The sequence below is a fragment of the Bos grunniens genome, chromosome 2 (genome assembly GCF_055505025.1).
Source record: "Bos grunniens cultivar Pamir isolate PY7600 chromosome 2, Bosgru_T2T1.0, whole genome shotgun sequence".
In the NCBI taxonomy this organism is placed as follows: domain Eukaryota; kingdom Metazoa; phylum Chordata; class Mammalia; order Artiodactyla; family Bovidae; genus Bos; species Bos grunniens.
The window spans coordinates 91334829-91350922 of record NC_141166.1 but is presented as its reverse complement, the minus strand read 5'-3'; positions in this window follow the sequence as shown (position 1 = coordinate 91350922).

Genomic DNA, 16094 nt, shown 5'->3' with positions numbered 1-16094 from the left:
ACCTGTTTTATGTCAGTTTAATTCTTAACCTAAAAGGATAGAAGAAAGCTTCTCCTCCCTGGCACTGAGAACACTTTAAGAACATGTATCTGCTTAATGCAGTGGATGAGGTCGGCATCCCACTTTATTGGCTGTTTACCAGATCATAGCACTTAAGGAAAAATGAAAACATGCTATCGTTTCCCAAATATTGACATGGTACATGTAGCTCTGAATAAGGGACTTACTTTCTTAATTTAGAACAGGTTTTCAAAAGATTGCAGTCAGGAAAGCCTAAAAGAATTAAACATGTGTGAGTTTTTAAATCAGATAGACCTGGGATTAAATCTTATTTATACCATATATTTGCTTTTTGTCTTTAGGCAAGTTACTTGACTTCACTGATCTTATTTCCTCCTTTGTAAATTTAAGATAATAATCCTACCAAGCAGGACTGTTTTATATATTAATGGAGGTAATACATGTAAAAATCTTAGGACATAGCAGATGCTCAATAGTATCTCCTCCCCACCCCCACTCCCAATTATTTGCCATGAATATTAACCTAATCTGGAACCAGTGCTCAGAATACATCCCAGATTTTAACTAACTCACTCAAATACACATGGGAATGCATATATATGAAAACAATTTATGCATCAACCATCCCACCCCTGTGCAAATAAAATTGTTTTCAAACTAATGTGAATACCGGAAGGCTGCCATGTTATTTGGCTTTTCTTTTAAAGAGTCCTTCCTTTTTTGATAAAAAGGGTGAATTTTAACATTTGAAGCAGGTGAAGCAAAGACAACTGTGAGTTAAGACCATATTTCTTTTTACTCTTATGCCCGTTGGGATTGTTGTCTTAGGAACATGACAGCTCACAAATGTCACGAAATTTCGTTTCTTTCACCTAGAAATAGAAAGCAAGGAAATTCATAGAAGTGTCAGTATTAAAGCAAGCCAGTTTGCCCTCCCCCCACATGGTTTGAGTAGTGTTTAATGCAAATGTGGATTATAAGACTCCAGAGAAAGTTTGTGGGAAAACAGAGACAAGATCTGAAACCATAGCATCATGAAATATCTTCCAGGGACTTTTCAATCATGAAGACCTTTCTTGATAAGTTTCTGGTGAATCCTGCTGTGAGAATATAGAAAGCAAATAATTGGAGGTTCCTCTATCATCTACCTGAAGAGAGATTTACTGTAACACCCTGGGTCCTGAGGGGAGTGGGAGGAGTCATAATCCTTCTGCTTACAAACATAGTTCTGAAAAAGGAGGTTTAATTTTAAACATTGGTTTGAAATAATTTTAATTATATAAATAATATAACTACATAATGGAAAATTTAGAAGGAAAAAAAGTGACCATTAATTCCAGTACCTTAAAACAATTATGGTAATAATGAGCTGAACATGGCAACATATATTACCATATGTAAAATAGATAGCCAATGGGAATTTGCTGTGTGCCTCAGGGAACTCAAACAGGGGCTCTGTAACAACCTAGTGGGTAGGATGGGGAGGGACCTGGGAGGGAGGTTCAAGAATGAGGGGACATATGTATACCTATGGCTGATTCATGTTGATGTTTGGCAGAAACCAATACAATGCTGTAAAGCAATTATCCTTCAATTAAAAATAAGTAAAAAATAATAAGTTGATGTTTTTATACAGTTTATATAGTTATAATCATAATATAAAATCCTACTTCTTTTCTTTTAACACTCTTAATACTTTCTACCCTGAATATAGATTTTATAATGATTGATTTAACACTAGCCTCATATTTCACTTGATATTTGTAACAGTTAACATAAATACTTTCCTACTTTTAGACATTTAAATTGTTTCCAAAGAAGTTGTTTCAGGTATTGTAGCAAATATGTCTAAATACCCAAGAGTATTTTAAAAAATGAAAACAACAATAGAAAAAAAACACTTGTTTAATGACAGAGGTGGAAGGGTCGTCTAGATCAGCCGCTTATCTAGAACCATCTCTTTGTCCCTCTGATCTAGGGGTCATCCCACCTCTGATTTAATACTTCTGTTACCATATTCAGGTTCAGCTGCTCGCTGTTCAAACGCCGTCACTGGAGACAACCGTTGGTAGAAAGAAAAGTTGCTTTAATCAGTAAAGCTGGCAATCTGAGAAGAAAGCATACTTGTGTCCTGAAAACCAACTCTGAAGATTCTGCTCAGCCATGAAGGTTTTTAAAGGGAAACGGGGAAAGAATCTCAGTTAATCATTGTGATAGAGGGTCAGACTCATAGTCCTCTCCCACTGCATGCAGGCTTGTCAGCTCCTGTGAGGTCTTTCTTTAGGCGCTATCTTGTTCACATCATTTGTTCACAAGATTACTGAAGAGAAGCATGGGAAGAGTTCTGGTCATTTATTCTGGAAGAGCCTCCTGCAGAGAGCTCTTCCTTGCTAAAAGCTGCTTACACTTTCAGTGGGTGATGAGGATCAACCCCAAAACACAGTTCTGAACCAGAGGATCTGATGGCTTCCTGGAGCTCTCTTCCAAGTGGCATCTGTAACTACTCTTCCGCACATATACTTCTAAGGAACTGATGAGTTCTGCCAACTGTTTTAAGAAAACAAACTATTTTGGTTGTTGAGGTTTTTTTTTTTTGCTCTTTTTTTTCATTCAAGGATAAGTTGCTTTCTCTTCATCAGCAGTTTCCAGAGTGTATAGAACAGAAATCTCCAACTGGCAGCCCAGGGGCTAATTATGGCTGCAGAGCTGTTTAGTTTAGCCCAAACAGGGTTCCAATTATATGTTAAATTAGCTGCCAACTTTTAAAATTCAAGAGATTTAACACACAGACCTAGATTTTTTTTGTATCCTTTGAACAATTGGAGGATCTGGTAATACAGAATCTGTATTTTCACTTCCCCAAAACAGCCTGAACCTAACTGTGCCTAAAAGAAGGAACATATTTTTTCCCTTTACCTCTAGCCAACATCGTTTATTTAAATTATTTTCCTACCTCTGTGATATCTGAATTTGCAACTCTTCTGTGCTGAATATCTTTGGTCTCTGTGACTTTGTATCTGCACAAAGATAGAAATACAAGTAAGGAATAAGCAGCAGGGGCACAGATTCTTTCATTTAGGATACAAAGCTATTAAACATTCATAACGAGACTTAGTAAATGCAATAGTTCTGTGTGATCTTTACAAGCACAGAGCATAAAAGACATGTGCTGAAGGTAAAAGAGGGTAATGCAGAATCACTACAAAGACGGTGAGTGACTCAGCCCTGAGCCAGAGAAAGTTTCTCATTCTACAGAGAGAAGGGGTTGATGGGTGTGTGTTTGTTTGTGTGCATGTCTAAATTAGCACGCACACTAAATTAACATAGGGGGATTTGCTGAAGGATGCTCATCCTACAAAGGACTTAGCTCTTCTCAGTTATTCCTTTTATTTTATTTTTTGGCATTTGGATTAATCTCCACTCAGGCATTCATCTGAAGGAAAAGAAAAAGCAAAATATCAACTGGTATCAAGTCACATATGGTGACAGAACTGGCATCTTAATGGAAATACAGAAACTGATGTGACATTTTTATTCAGCTTTATTAAACTACTCCTAACACAAGTGTAATCAAACACTGGATTTATTTAGAGTTCTAGCACATTCATTTTGGCTGCTGTGTATCATTTTAATACATACAAAGAATATATAAAATATTTTCCAATTTTTTTTACAAATACAAATATTTCTGCATTAGATATTTTAACATTAGTATTTTTAATGCACCCTTTAAACCTAGGAGGGGAATTGCTGCTCACTCATAGGATTTATATCTTTGCCACATCACTAGATATTTCCAAATTTTTTCCAATGAGGTATACCTATTTATGTCTAATTTTTCTTGATTCATGGACCTAACATTCTAGCTTCCTATACAATACTGTTCTTTGCAGTGTCAGATTTTACTTTCATCACCAGATACATCCACAACTGAGCATTGTATCTGCTTTGGCTCAGCCACTTCATTCATTCTGGGGCTATTGGTAATTCTCCTAGTCATAACAAATACCCTTTTTCAGCAGCACAAGACATGACCTTACACATAGACATCACCAAATGGTCAATTCCAAAATCAAATTGATTTCATTCTTTGTAGCTGAAGATGGAGAAGCTGTATACAGTCAGCAAAAACAAGACCTGGAGCTGACTGTGGCTCAGATCATCAGCTTCCCATAGCAAAATTAAGGCTTAAACTAAAGAATACTGGAAAAAACACTAGGCCAGCTAGGTATGACTTAAATAAAATCCCGAATGAATTTGCATTAGATTTAAGGGAATAGATCTAGTTAACAGTGTGCCTGAAGAACTGGAAAGAGGTCTGTAATATTGTATAGGAGGCAGAAAACAAGCCATCCCAAAGAAAAAGAAAAGCAAAAAGGCAAAGTAGTTATCTGAGGAGGCTTTATGAATAGCAGAAGAACGAAGAGAAGCAAAAAGCAAGGGAGAGAGGGAAAAGTACATCCAATTAAACAGAGTTCCAAAGACTAGCTGGAAGAGACAAGAAGGCCTTCTTCAATGAACAGTGCTTAACAATAGAAGAAAACAACAGAAGGGGAAAGACTAGAGAACTCTTCAGGAAAATTGGAAACATCAAGGGAGCATTCCATCCAAAGATGGGCACAATAAGGGATAAAAATGGTAGAGACCTAGTAGACGCTGAAGAAGTGGAGAAGAAATGGAAAGAATACACAGAAAAACTGTATAAAGATCGTAATGAACCAGATTACTACGATGGTGTGGTTAGTCACCCAGAGCCAGACATTCTGGAAAGCAAAGTCAAGTGGGCCTTAAGAAGCACTGCTGTTAATAAAGCTAGTGGATGCAATGAAAATCCAGCAGAACTATTCAAATCCCTAAAGGAGGATGCCATTAAGGTGTTGCATTTATTATGTCAGCATATCTGAAAGACCCAGCAGTGGCCACAGGATGGAAAAGGTCAATCCTCACCCCAATTCCCAAGAAAGGTAGTACTAACGAATGTGCTAACCATTGGACAATTGCACTCATCTCCCATGATAATAAGGTCATGCTTAAAATCTTGCATGCTAGGCTTCAGCATTATGAAAATCAAGAACTTCCAGATGTCCAAGCTGGGTTTAGAAATGGAAGAGGAACTGGAGATTAGATTGCCAACATTCACTGGATTATAAAGAAAGCAAGGGAATTTCAGAAAAACATCTATCTCTGTTTCATTGACTATGCCAAAGCCTTTGACTATGTGGATCATGACAAACCGTGTAAAGCTCTTAAGAGAGATGGGAATATCAGACCATCTTACCTGTCTCCTGAGAAACCTGTATGCAAGTCAAGAAGCAACAGTTAGAACCCTGTATGGGACTACTGATTGGTTCAAGATTGAGAAAGGAGTACAACAGGGCTATCTGCTGTCAATCTGTTTAAACTATATGCTGAGCACATCATGAGAAATGCCAGGTTGTATGCATTACAAGCTGGAATCAAGATAGGCAGGAGAAACATCAACAACCTAAGATATGTGGATGATACCACTCTAATGGCAGAAAGAGAAGAGGAACTAAAGAGCCTCTTGATGAGGGTTAAGAAGGAGAGTGAAAGAGCAGGCTTAAGGCTAAATAATAATAAAAAAAAAAACACTAAGATCATGACATCCAGCTCCATTACTGCATGGCAAATAGAAGGGGAAAAGGTGGAAATAGTGCCAGATTTCCTCTTCTTGGGCTCCAAATTCACTGGGGATAGTGGCTGGAGCCATGAAACCAGAAGATGATTGCTTTTTGGCAGGAAAGTGATGACAAACCTAGACAGTGTGTTGAACTGCCACAAAGGTCCATATAGTCAAGGCTATGGTCTTCCCTGTGGTCACATACAGTTGTGAGAGCTGGACCATGAAGAAGGCAGAATGCCAAAGAGTTGATGCCTTCTAAGTAGTACTGGAAAAGGCTCCTGAAAGTCCCTTGGACAGCAAGGAGATCAAACCAGTCAATCTTAAGGGAGATCAACCCTAAGTATTCACTGGAAAGACTGACACTGAAACTGAAGCTCCAGTATTTGGTCATCTGACAACTCATTGGGAAAGTCCCTGATGTTGGGAAAGATTGAGGGCAGAAGGAGAAGAAGGTGTCAGAGGATGAGATGGCTGGATGGCATTACCAACGCAATGAACATGAACTTGGGCAAACTCCGGAAGATGGTGAGGGACAGGGAGGCCTGGTGAGCTGCAGTCCATGGGGTCGCAGAGTTGAACACGACTGGGCGACTAAACAACATACCTATTTACACTCATACTAGTCTTGTTGGTGGGCTGCCATCTATGGGGTCGCACAGAGTCAGACACGACTGAAGTGACGTAGCAGTAGCAGCAGTAGTCTTGTAAGAAATTTGTTTTGCTATAATTTTGCCAATACTTAAAATATATATTTAATAAAGCTGAGGAATGTAAAGTGGTGTTTCAAAGTTGATTTTAATTTGCATTATTAGTAAAAGTTTAGCATCTTTTCTATGCTTTGGGTTTTCTTTTTGGATTGTTGTTTCAAATTTTTATGTTTCAAAAAATTATCCAAATTGTTTTCTCCTGGATTGTTAATTTGTATTTTAAAAGTCAAAATTATAATATATCTTATGACAATCAACTGATTATATGCGTTGACATAGTCTCCATTTCCTATGTTACACCTTTTGAGAATTATTTCAAAAAACAAATTTTGTAAATATATCTTTGATGCCCTGAACACATACAAAAGTTAATGGGTCTGGTTGCCAGTTATGTTTTAAAATTATTCCTGAGTTCTCTTCATATATGCTAACACAATCCTGATTTTTTTAAACTGATCTGGGGCCATTAAAGTATCTTTTGCCTAGTTTGCTACTGGAAATTTCTGAAGGAAAATTTCAGTTTAGGCTGATTTATGTAGCTATGTTAAATGCATCAAAAGTCTCTTGGATTTATCCCTTGTGGCTTACAAATTTTGCCCACATTATGCTTCTGTAAATTAATACCTCATTGGATTATACAGGGGACAGTTCTCTTTAAGTATTTGACATCTGCTTTTTATGTCAACCATAATTCTACAGCTCATTCCTTGTATTGTAAATCTGTTTTTATCAGATGAAAATGTATTTCCTTTTTCTTTTTTACTTATATAAAATAGTGATTGCCATGACTGACAAAATCATGTTTTTCAGTGTATTCTGCATTTCAACAAAACCACTCAGCTTCAAGTAGTCACAAATCACCTCCACTTATTTCCCTGATACAAGTTTGAAGGGCACAGACGAGTTCCTACTCGACGTTGCTGCGTATGCAGAGAGAGAGTAGGTAGTTTGGATAAATACACAAGCACAGGATTTAAGCTATTTTATTTCTTTACAGATACATTTTGAGACAGAGTATATCTATGCAGATCTTCTTGATAGTAGGAATTCGGTCAACATCAAGTGCTAGCATTTCCTTGATTTTTATGAGTAGCAGACAACTGGAAGTCAAATTCATAGTAAACATGAATAAACACAGAGGACAAATTGAAAAGATTTTGAAGCAGATGTGATGGCGTGAGTCTATTCTGGAGACAAATCTAAAACATAAAATACACAGAAATCAGAATAGTTAGAAAAAAAGAAAGCTGCGCCTAAAGTTACTTTTTGGAGTAAAACAAAAGACAGGAGACAGATAAATACAACTAACACCACCACAGCATATCCTCAAAACACATAATGGTTAATAATCGAGTCATAATCATATTGCTGCCACAAACATAGACAATGGCTTTCTGATCTAGTAGAACCTTGTCTAAAATCACTGCGGTAAATGATGAAGATGAAGTGTGAATGACAGGGAGCCATAAATCACAGTCAGTCTGAATGCTATTGAAAACAAAGAAAGAATTTTAAAATGAATTTCTAAAATGAGTCAAACTATCTGGCCCATGAAAGACAGACAAATAGGAAGCAACTGTGCTTTATATAGGCTATCTCAGAGGAACAGTTTTCAGTTAGGAATCCACCATAATACAGCGATGTGGCTTAACAAAAGAGAAGTGTTCAAGGGGTATCCGAGGATAAATGTGGGGATCTATCTGTTAACATTGATAGGGATATTTAACCATTGGAACAAAATTTAGAGCAGTAATGGAGATATTATTCCTGAATCGATCCATAAGTATATATTTTTAAAATATCAGTAAGGGTCAGGAGAGCTGATCCGTGAGGTCTTACCATCTGCAACTAATTTTATGAAACATTAAGCAGGTTTTAACCCAGTTTCCTCTTATAAACTAAAAGCCATTGCATTTTTTACTTCATTATCTCTGTAAAGCTACCTACATTTATATGATTCTATACATGGTCTTCCCTGGTGGCTCAGATGGTGAAGCGTCTGTCTACAATGCGGGAGACCTGGGTTCGATCCCTGGGTCGGAAAGATTCCCTGGAGAAGGAAATGGCAACCCACTCCAGTACTCTTGTCTAGAAAATCCCATGGATGGAGGAGCCTGGTGCAGGCTGCTGTCCATGGGGTCAAAAGAGTCGGACATGACTGAGCGACTTCACTTACTTACTCACTTATACATGGTCTTGGCTTCCCCTGTGGCTGAACAGTAAAGAAGCTGCTGCAATGCAGGAGATGTGGGTTCAATCCCTGGGTGAGGAAGATCCCCTGGAGGAGGGCATGGCAACCCACTCCAGCATGCCTGGAGAATCCCATAGAGGTGCCTGGTGGGCTATGGTTCATCAGATTGCAAAGAGTCAGACACAACTATAGCGACTCAGCATGCACGCATGCATACATGGTCTTTGTCATGCTTCTAAGAGGAAGCAGTGAAAACAAGCTCCATATGACTTCATAAGAGTTATTATCCTTGAACTTGGACATACAGTTCTCTGTATGAATCTGTGAATGAGTTTAAGTGTCTTTTGCATTTTCTGTCTGGTAACTGGTAGCACTTAGTATTAGTGGGACAACCCAGAGTTAATATAGATCCATAGGGAAGGTAAAGGAGAATGGTACCTTCCCTCCCTTCTAATGGTACCACCTTAGCTGCAGCATTTATGTGAACTTTGTTTTCTGTTTTTGCAGTAGACCAAAGTTGGCTTTAACATTATGACAAGTTTTTTTTAATTGGTGAATAGTTGACTAGCAATGTGTATATTTCAGGTGTATAACAAAGTGATTTAGTTATCTACATACTTAAATTAATTCTTTTTTAGATTCTTTTCTCATATAGGTTATCATAGGATATTAATTAGAGTTTCCTCTGTACAGTAGGCCCTTGTTGGTTATTTATATATATAATAGTTGGTTATTTATATATAATAGTGTATGAGTATTCATCCCAAGCTCATGATTTATCCCTCCCCCATAACATATTTTAAATGACCTATAATCAAGTCACATTTATGCTTCAAAGAGGTACACATGCTTATCATGTCTTCTTGCAAGTCCAAGAATGTGAAGCAAACACCCAGGGTGCTTCCTGCCCTAGTTTGAGAAGCACAAGAGTAAAGGACCTGGTTCTGCTCTGCAAGATCATTCATTTCATAAATCCTTTATGAGGACTGACTATGTGCCTGCCGCCGGGTGAGGTTGGGAATATAGCAATGAACAATAGTTAAGACTTAGAGTTTAGTACTAATCAGTTTACACCTATAAACATCTTATTAGTGTGTATATATGGAAAAGGCAATGGCATCCCACTCCAGTACTCTTGCCTGGAAAATCCCATGGATGGAGGAGCCTGGTAGGCTGCAGTCCATGAGGTCGCTAGGAGTCAGACACGACTGAGCGACTTCACTTTCACTTTTCACTTTCATGCATTGGAGAAGGAAATGGCAACCCATTCCAGTGTTCTTGCCTGGAGAATCCCAGGGACGGGGGAGCCTGGTGGGCCGCCGTCTATGGGGTCGCACACAGTCGGACACGACTGAAGTGACTTAGCAGCAGCAGCAGCAGCAGCAGTGTGTATATAACACTAGGACAAACAAGTCAATGAACGTACTAAGTATTGGGAGGGCTGAGGGTTGGTTCAGATGGTGGAGGAAATCAGCGAGTAGAAATAGAAACTTGATGGCATATTGATGGAGAAGCTGCACGTGGGTGTCAGTTATTAATGGAGCTGAAACTGCAAGGCAACTCCTTTTAGAGCTTTAAATTTCTCCAAGCATGAACCTCTCCTCTTGGACAGTGTTAGGGATTAAATTGGGTGCCCCTCAAATTCATGCTGAAGCCCTAACCCTCAATGTGATTATATTAGGAGACAGGGTCTTCAGGAAAGTAATGAAGTATAAATGAAGTCATGAAAGTGGGGCCCTAATCTGATAGGACTGACATCCTTAGCAGAAGAGGAGACACCAGAAATCTCTCCCTTCCCACGGAATCTCAGAGGAAAGGCCATGGACGGACACAGTGAGAAGGCGGTTTTCTATAAACAAGAAGAGATACTTCACCAGAAACCAACCCTGGTACCTTAATCTTAGACTTCCAGTCTCCAGAATTGTGTGAAAATATAATTCTCTTAAGTCACATATCCTGTGATTTTTGTTATGGCTGTCTAACCTGACTAATACAGACAGCAGTCATGATATGATTCATTCACTCAAAAGAAATTAACTGAATGTCACTTACTATGTGTCTAGGACTGTGACCAAAACAAAGAAAACCTCTGCATTTGTGGAGTTTACCACTCCACTGGAGACAGACAATATACAGAATGAAAATGAAAGTGTTAAGTCACTCAATCATGTCCAACTCTTTGCGACCCCATGGGCTGTAGCCTGCCAGACTCCTCTGTCCATGGAATTCTCCAGGCTAGAATAATAAAGTGGATTGCCATTCTCTTCTCCAGAGCATCTTCCTGACTCAGGGATCAAACCCAGGTCTCCCACATTGTAGGCAGATTCTTTATAGTCTGAGCCAAGTTACCATACAGAATGCATAAATATAATATGTAATACATATGTAGTGAATGGTGATAAATGTTATGGAGAAAAATAAAGCAGATAAAGAGGGATAAAGAGAACCAGAGGGCAGGAAGAAGATACAAGAGGGGTTTGGGAATAGAAGAAAAATAGAAGAAATATAATTTATATTCTAAAAATCTTTGTACCTTTCGAATACAAACTTTATTTCTCTTTCACACACACTTCTGTTACTTATTCTAAGCATTACATGCCCACAAGCAGCTTTTCACTATTTCCTGGCAAATGTTTTTCTTCCATGCATAGAAACTGGCTGTGACCTTGCTACATTTCTAAACATGTTCCTACTAAAGGAACATGTCCTTTCATAAGGTGGGAGTAATTCCCTTGGATGATTGTTTATAGAGAGAAAGGATTTTTCTCTGCTAAAAGCCCTGAGTCCTCCCCCTCCCCTACCAAGGCACACAAGCACAGGACAGAACAACATAAACAAGCATTTTCACAGATAATATGAACAGATCTGCTGCTAAGTCGCTTCAGTCATGTCCGACTCTGTGCGACCCCATAGACGGAAGCCCACCAGGCTCCCCTGTCCCTGGGATTCTCCAGGCAAGAACACTGGAGTGGGTTGCCATTTCCTTCTCCAATGCATGAAAGTGAGAAGTGAAAGGGAAGTCGCTCAGTCGTGTCAGACTCTTAGCAACCCCATGGACTGCAGCCTGCCAGGCTCCTCCATCCATGGGATTTTCCAGGCAAGAGTACTGGAGGGGGTGCCATTGCCTTCTCCGATGAACAGATCACAAACTATCATTTATTTGTTGTACCTACCTAATCTGTTCCAGATAGCAGCTTATGATAAGAAAATATTAAAATTAGCAGAAATGAAAATTATTAACAGAAAAATAAACCACTGTATACTAATCACTCAGCTGGATGAGTTACTAAAGCAAAGTAACTTTTTTTCTGAGACTCCTAGAAGTCAAAGGAAAAAGGGATGAATTATAAGCTTCTTAACCAGTTGGTGCTAGAACTTATGATATTTTTGAGTGCCTGTTATGTGTCACTTTTGTTATAATATAAGCCTTATAGGTACCCCATGAGATTAATTCACCATCCTCATTTAAATGAAGATTCATGAAAGGAAAATGCCTTTGTCAGATCAAATGACTGGAAATCATAAAAGTATTTTGTCTACAGCCAAACCCTGCCTTTGTTCTTTGTAGAATCTAGGAGCTTAGTAATAAATTTTAACTTAGTAAAGTTGTTTCTGCAGACCTTCCCTTGGTATCATTGCGTGGGAGCAAAAGGACAAGAAAAATTCGACATTCAATTATTGTAGTCTGTAGGCAATTATTTTCCTCTCCATGACCGACAACAGGTTGTATTCTCAACAGTTTCTTCTTTGTCAGGAAAGACAGTTAGTGAAGAACAGTGTTTTAAATATGGGTTTCTTCTTAAGTGCTTTCTATATTCTAATAATAAAATTAACTAAATCCACCTTCTTTGTCATTTAGTTTATGTTAGTTTCCTGGGGCTACTATAAGAAATTGTCACAAATGGGGTGGCTTAAAACAATAGGAATTTATTCTCTCATAGTTCTGGAGGCCAGAAGTCCAAAATTAACTTATCAGCAGGAACACATTTTCTGTTGAGGCTCTTGGGTAGAATCCATTCTTGGTCTCTTCCAGCTTCTGGCAGCTGTTGTCATTCTTTTACTTGTAGCCACATCACTCCAATCTCTGCCTTTAGGATCACATTGCCGCCTCTCCTGTGTGTCTGTGACTGATTGCTTTCTGACTCTCTTATAAGGACACTTATAAAGGCATTTAGGGTCCACTTGGATAATCCAAGATAACTTCATCACATTTTTGCCATAAAATATAATACTCGCTTTTTGCCATATAAGGTAATATTCACATGTTCAGGGATCAGGAAGTGAATATATCTTTAGGGTGTAGTTTTGTTTTTTTTTCAGTTGCCCGCAATTTTCTTTCTGACTGCCAAAGATTCACCTCTATCCCACATGCAGTATAAAGCCAGCCCATTCCAACATCTTCAAAAGTCTTAACTCATTTTAATAATGGATCCATGGATCTTTGCTGGATAATCCCACCTCAATTCCTGGCTTCCTTGAGATGATTGAGTAGATCCATGAGTCAGGCACCTAATCTCTTTAGCTGAAGGATGTCCCGCTGTATCTTTAGACTTCTCTCCAGAGCGTGCTTTCCTAAGAGTGAATCTCCTTATTCTGGCATTGTTTGCAATTTGGAAAGGCTGAGAATTTCTCAAATCAACAAATTCTGATTTCTTTTTGTTTAACAGTTCTTTATCTCCTTCCTCTCATTTCATGATGAGCAACAAGAAGAAACTAACCACATTTTCAGCACTTTGTTTAGATGTCCAAGTTTTTTGTTTACAAATTCTGCTTTCTATACAACTGTCAGATGCTATTCTCCCTTATAAGGACATTTGTGATGGTATTTAGGTTCACTTGGACTGCAAGGAGATCCAACTAGTCCGTTCTAAAGGAGATCAGTCCTGGGTGTTCATTGGAAGGACTGATGCTGAAGCTGAAACTCCAGTACTTTGGCCACCTCATGCAAAGAGTTGACTCATTGGAAAAGGCTCTGATGCTGGGAGGGATTGGGGGCAGGAGGAGAAGGGGACAACAGAGGATGAGATGGCTGGATGGCATCACCGACTTGATGGACATGACTTTGAGTGAAATCTGGGAGTTGGTGATGGACAGGGAGGCCTGGCGTGCTGCGATTCATGGGGTTGCAAAGAGTCGGACACGACTGAGCAACTGAACTGAACTGAATTGAACTGGCTACAATCCGAGATAAGGTCCACTTTTTAGCATCTTAAACTTAATCACGTCTTTTGCCTTTTTTCCCTTTATAAAGTAATATTCACAGGTTAGGGATTGCGAAGTGGATATATCTTGAGGGAAGAGGGCATATTTTCAGCCTACCATGACCTGCAGAATCATCACCCTTCAGGGGAAAAGGAATTTTGGTAAGATGTGTGCCACCAGAGATAAATTCAGTTCACCGATCAGTTAACTCTTGTTTAGAGGAGAGGTTTTGATTTTAAAACTTAAAGATATTCTATACATATATCAATAGAATAGGAGAGAAAGGAAAGCATGATTATTATTTCATGATGAGGTTCATGTCTGTTTATGCAGGGGACATAAAAAGATTTGACAGTTGAGGGCTAGCATAAGAAAGTGAAGAGCTAGACGCAGAATGAGACAGACTGTTGCCATGGTGATACAATTAGTATTTCCTTTGACTTCTCTGAGAAACCCTGCAGCCAACTTTTCTACATACAGATACTTAGCACAGTTTGAAATCCACTTTAGTTTCTTTTATTCAAATAAAACTTATTCCCCTGCTCAGCAGAGAAGCAGACATTGAAGTTGTTCTGGTTAGCAAAGGTCTTCCTGCTGCTCATCTTCTTCCTCCCCCAACAGATAGAGAAATATCCACAGCCATACACCTGCAGGAATGCTAGTAATACATTTGCCTTTAGTCTTCCATTTCTTGTAAGCCAGCAGTTTTAAATCTTGGGTATATATTATATTATAATCATGCTAAGTTATTTAAGAATAGATGGTAAATCAAAGCTTATAATCAGAGAATGGTGTGTGTGTGTATACATATACGTATATATACACATATATACATATTCAAGTGATTTGTGATTTTGGAATTATGGAAGACTGAACTGTATGGAACCACTTCATTCTAATTGCTTTAGTTTACTGTAAACCGAGTCCTTGGATATTAATGAGGCTTTCTCTGAGCCTTTATTACTAATCTGTGCCTATGCTGCTGGGTGTGGTATCTTGATGTTCTCTGGAAGGGTAATTGGGATCAACAGCATAACTCTAGAGTGAGTCTCTCCTCTTCTATAATATTTTTCTTTGGGTTCCCTTAATATTATATAGCTGTTTTCAACTTGAATGGTAAAAAATGAATTTTTAATAAAGTTGTTTATTCTGTTGAAAGGTAATATCGTACTTAAAACATTTTTAAAGAACATAAAAATGTATACACTGATAAATAACTACCTCCCTCCCTTCAGACACTCGGTCTCTTAAGGACAAACATTATTAGTGAATTCCTTTTGCTTTTTTCTTTTTTAAAGTTTTCTTCTTTGAAAAGTTTATATATCTTTAAACACACACACCAAAAAATACAACTGAGAACATGTATTTGCAGTGCTCTGCATTTTGCTTTTTAAATTAAAAATATACCTTAGCATTTTCCCTAAATCAGGGCCTGTAGAGCTATGGCTTCTGTGTAGAGCTGTGACTTCTATGGCTTCTTCTATGGCTGCCTCTTATTCTATTCTGTGTACGCACAGATTAATAGTTTAACTCTGTATTGGATGACGTTTTCTCTCCAGTTTTATGGTTATTCCAAATCATGAAACTGTGAACATCCATATATGTCTTTGCACACATGTGTGAGAAGCTATCCAAGTCAGGGGCCACTTATTTACCCAAATCTATGGGAGTGTCATTCATATCACAGACTATGGGAATGGAATCCTGTGAAGTTGTGCAGTGTGTTACTCAGTGGCTATAAGTAAGATACTTTCCTAGAAATATGAAATGCTGGTTGCAAAGTCAGAACATCTAAAACATGAATGTATATTCATTTACAGTGTCATTAACCATATTTGAGATAGCCTGTTTTCTGGATGGCTTCTAAAATGTGCAACACACCATCCTACATAAATGGGCACTCCTGGAGTTGTGCAACACGTGACCCTGATTTCTCAAAGCTCTATAATCAGACTGATTTAAGTAGAACATTAAGTAAAAAATAGTATCGTTTTTTAAATTTGCATTTGTGTAATTGCAAAGGTGTTTGAGCATATTTTAGACATTTATAATCTGTTAAGTATGTGTGTGTGTTCACACTATTTGCCTATTTCACATCTTGATAATTACTGTATAGGTCAAGACTTTATTAAAGACTTAAAGATGAAAAATAATTTGTTTCAAATGTGCTGGATATAATTTTTCAGTTCTGTATCATTCTGTTGACCATGAAAAATTTAATATATTTTGAGTTGTGAGTCTTTTATGTAAAGACTATTTCCATTATATTGTAATAAAAATACCCCATGTTTGCCTCTTAATCCTTTTTAACCTTTAAACTAATTTAAGG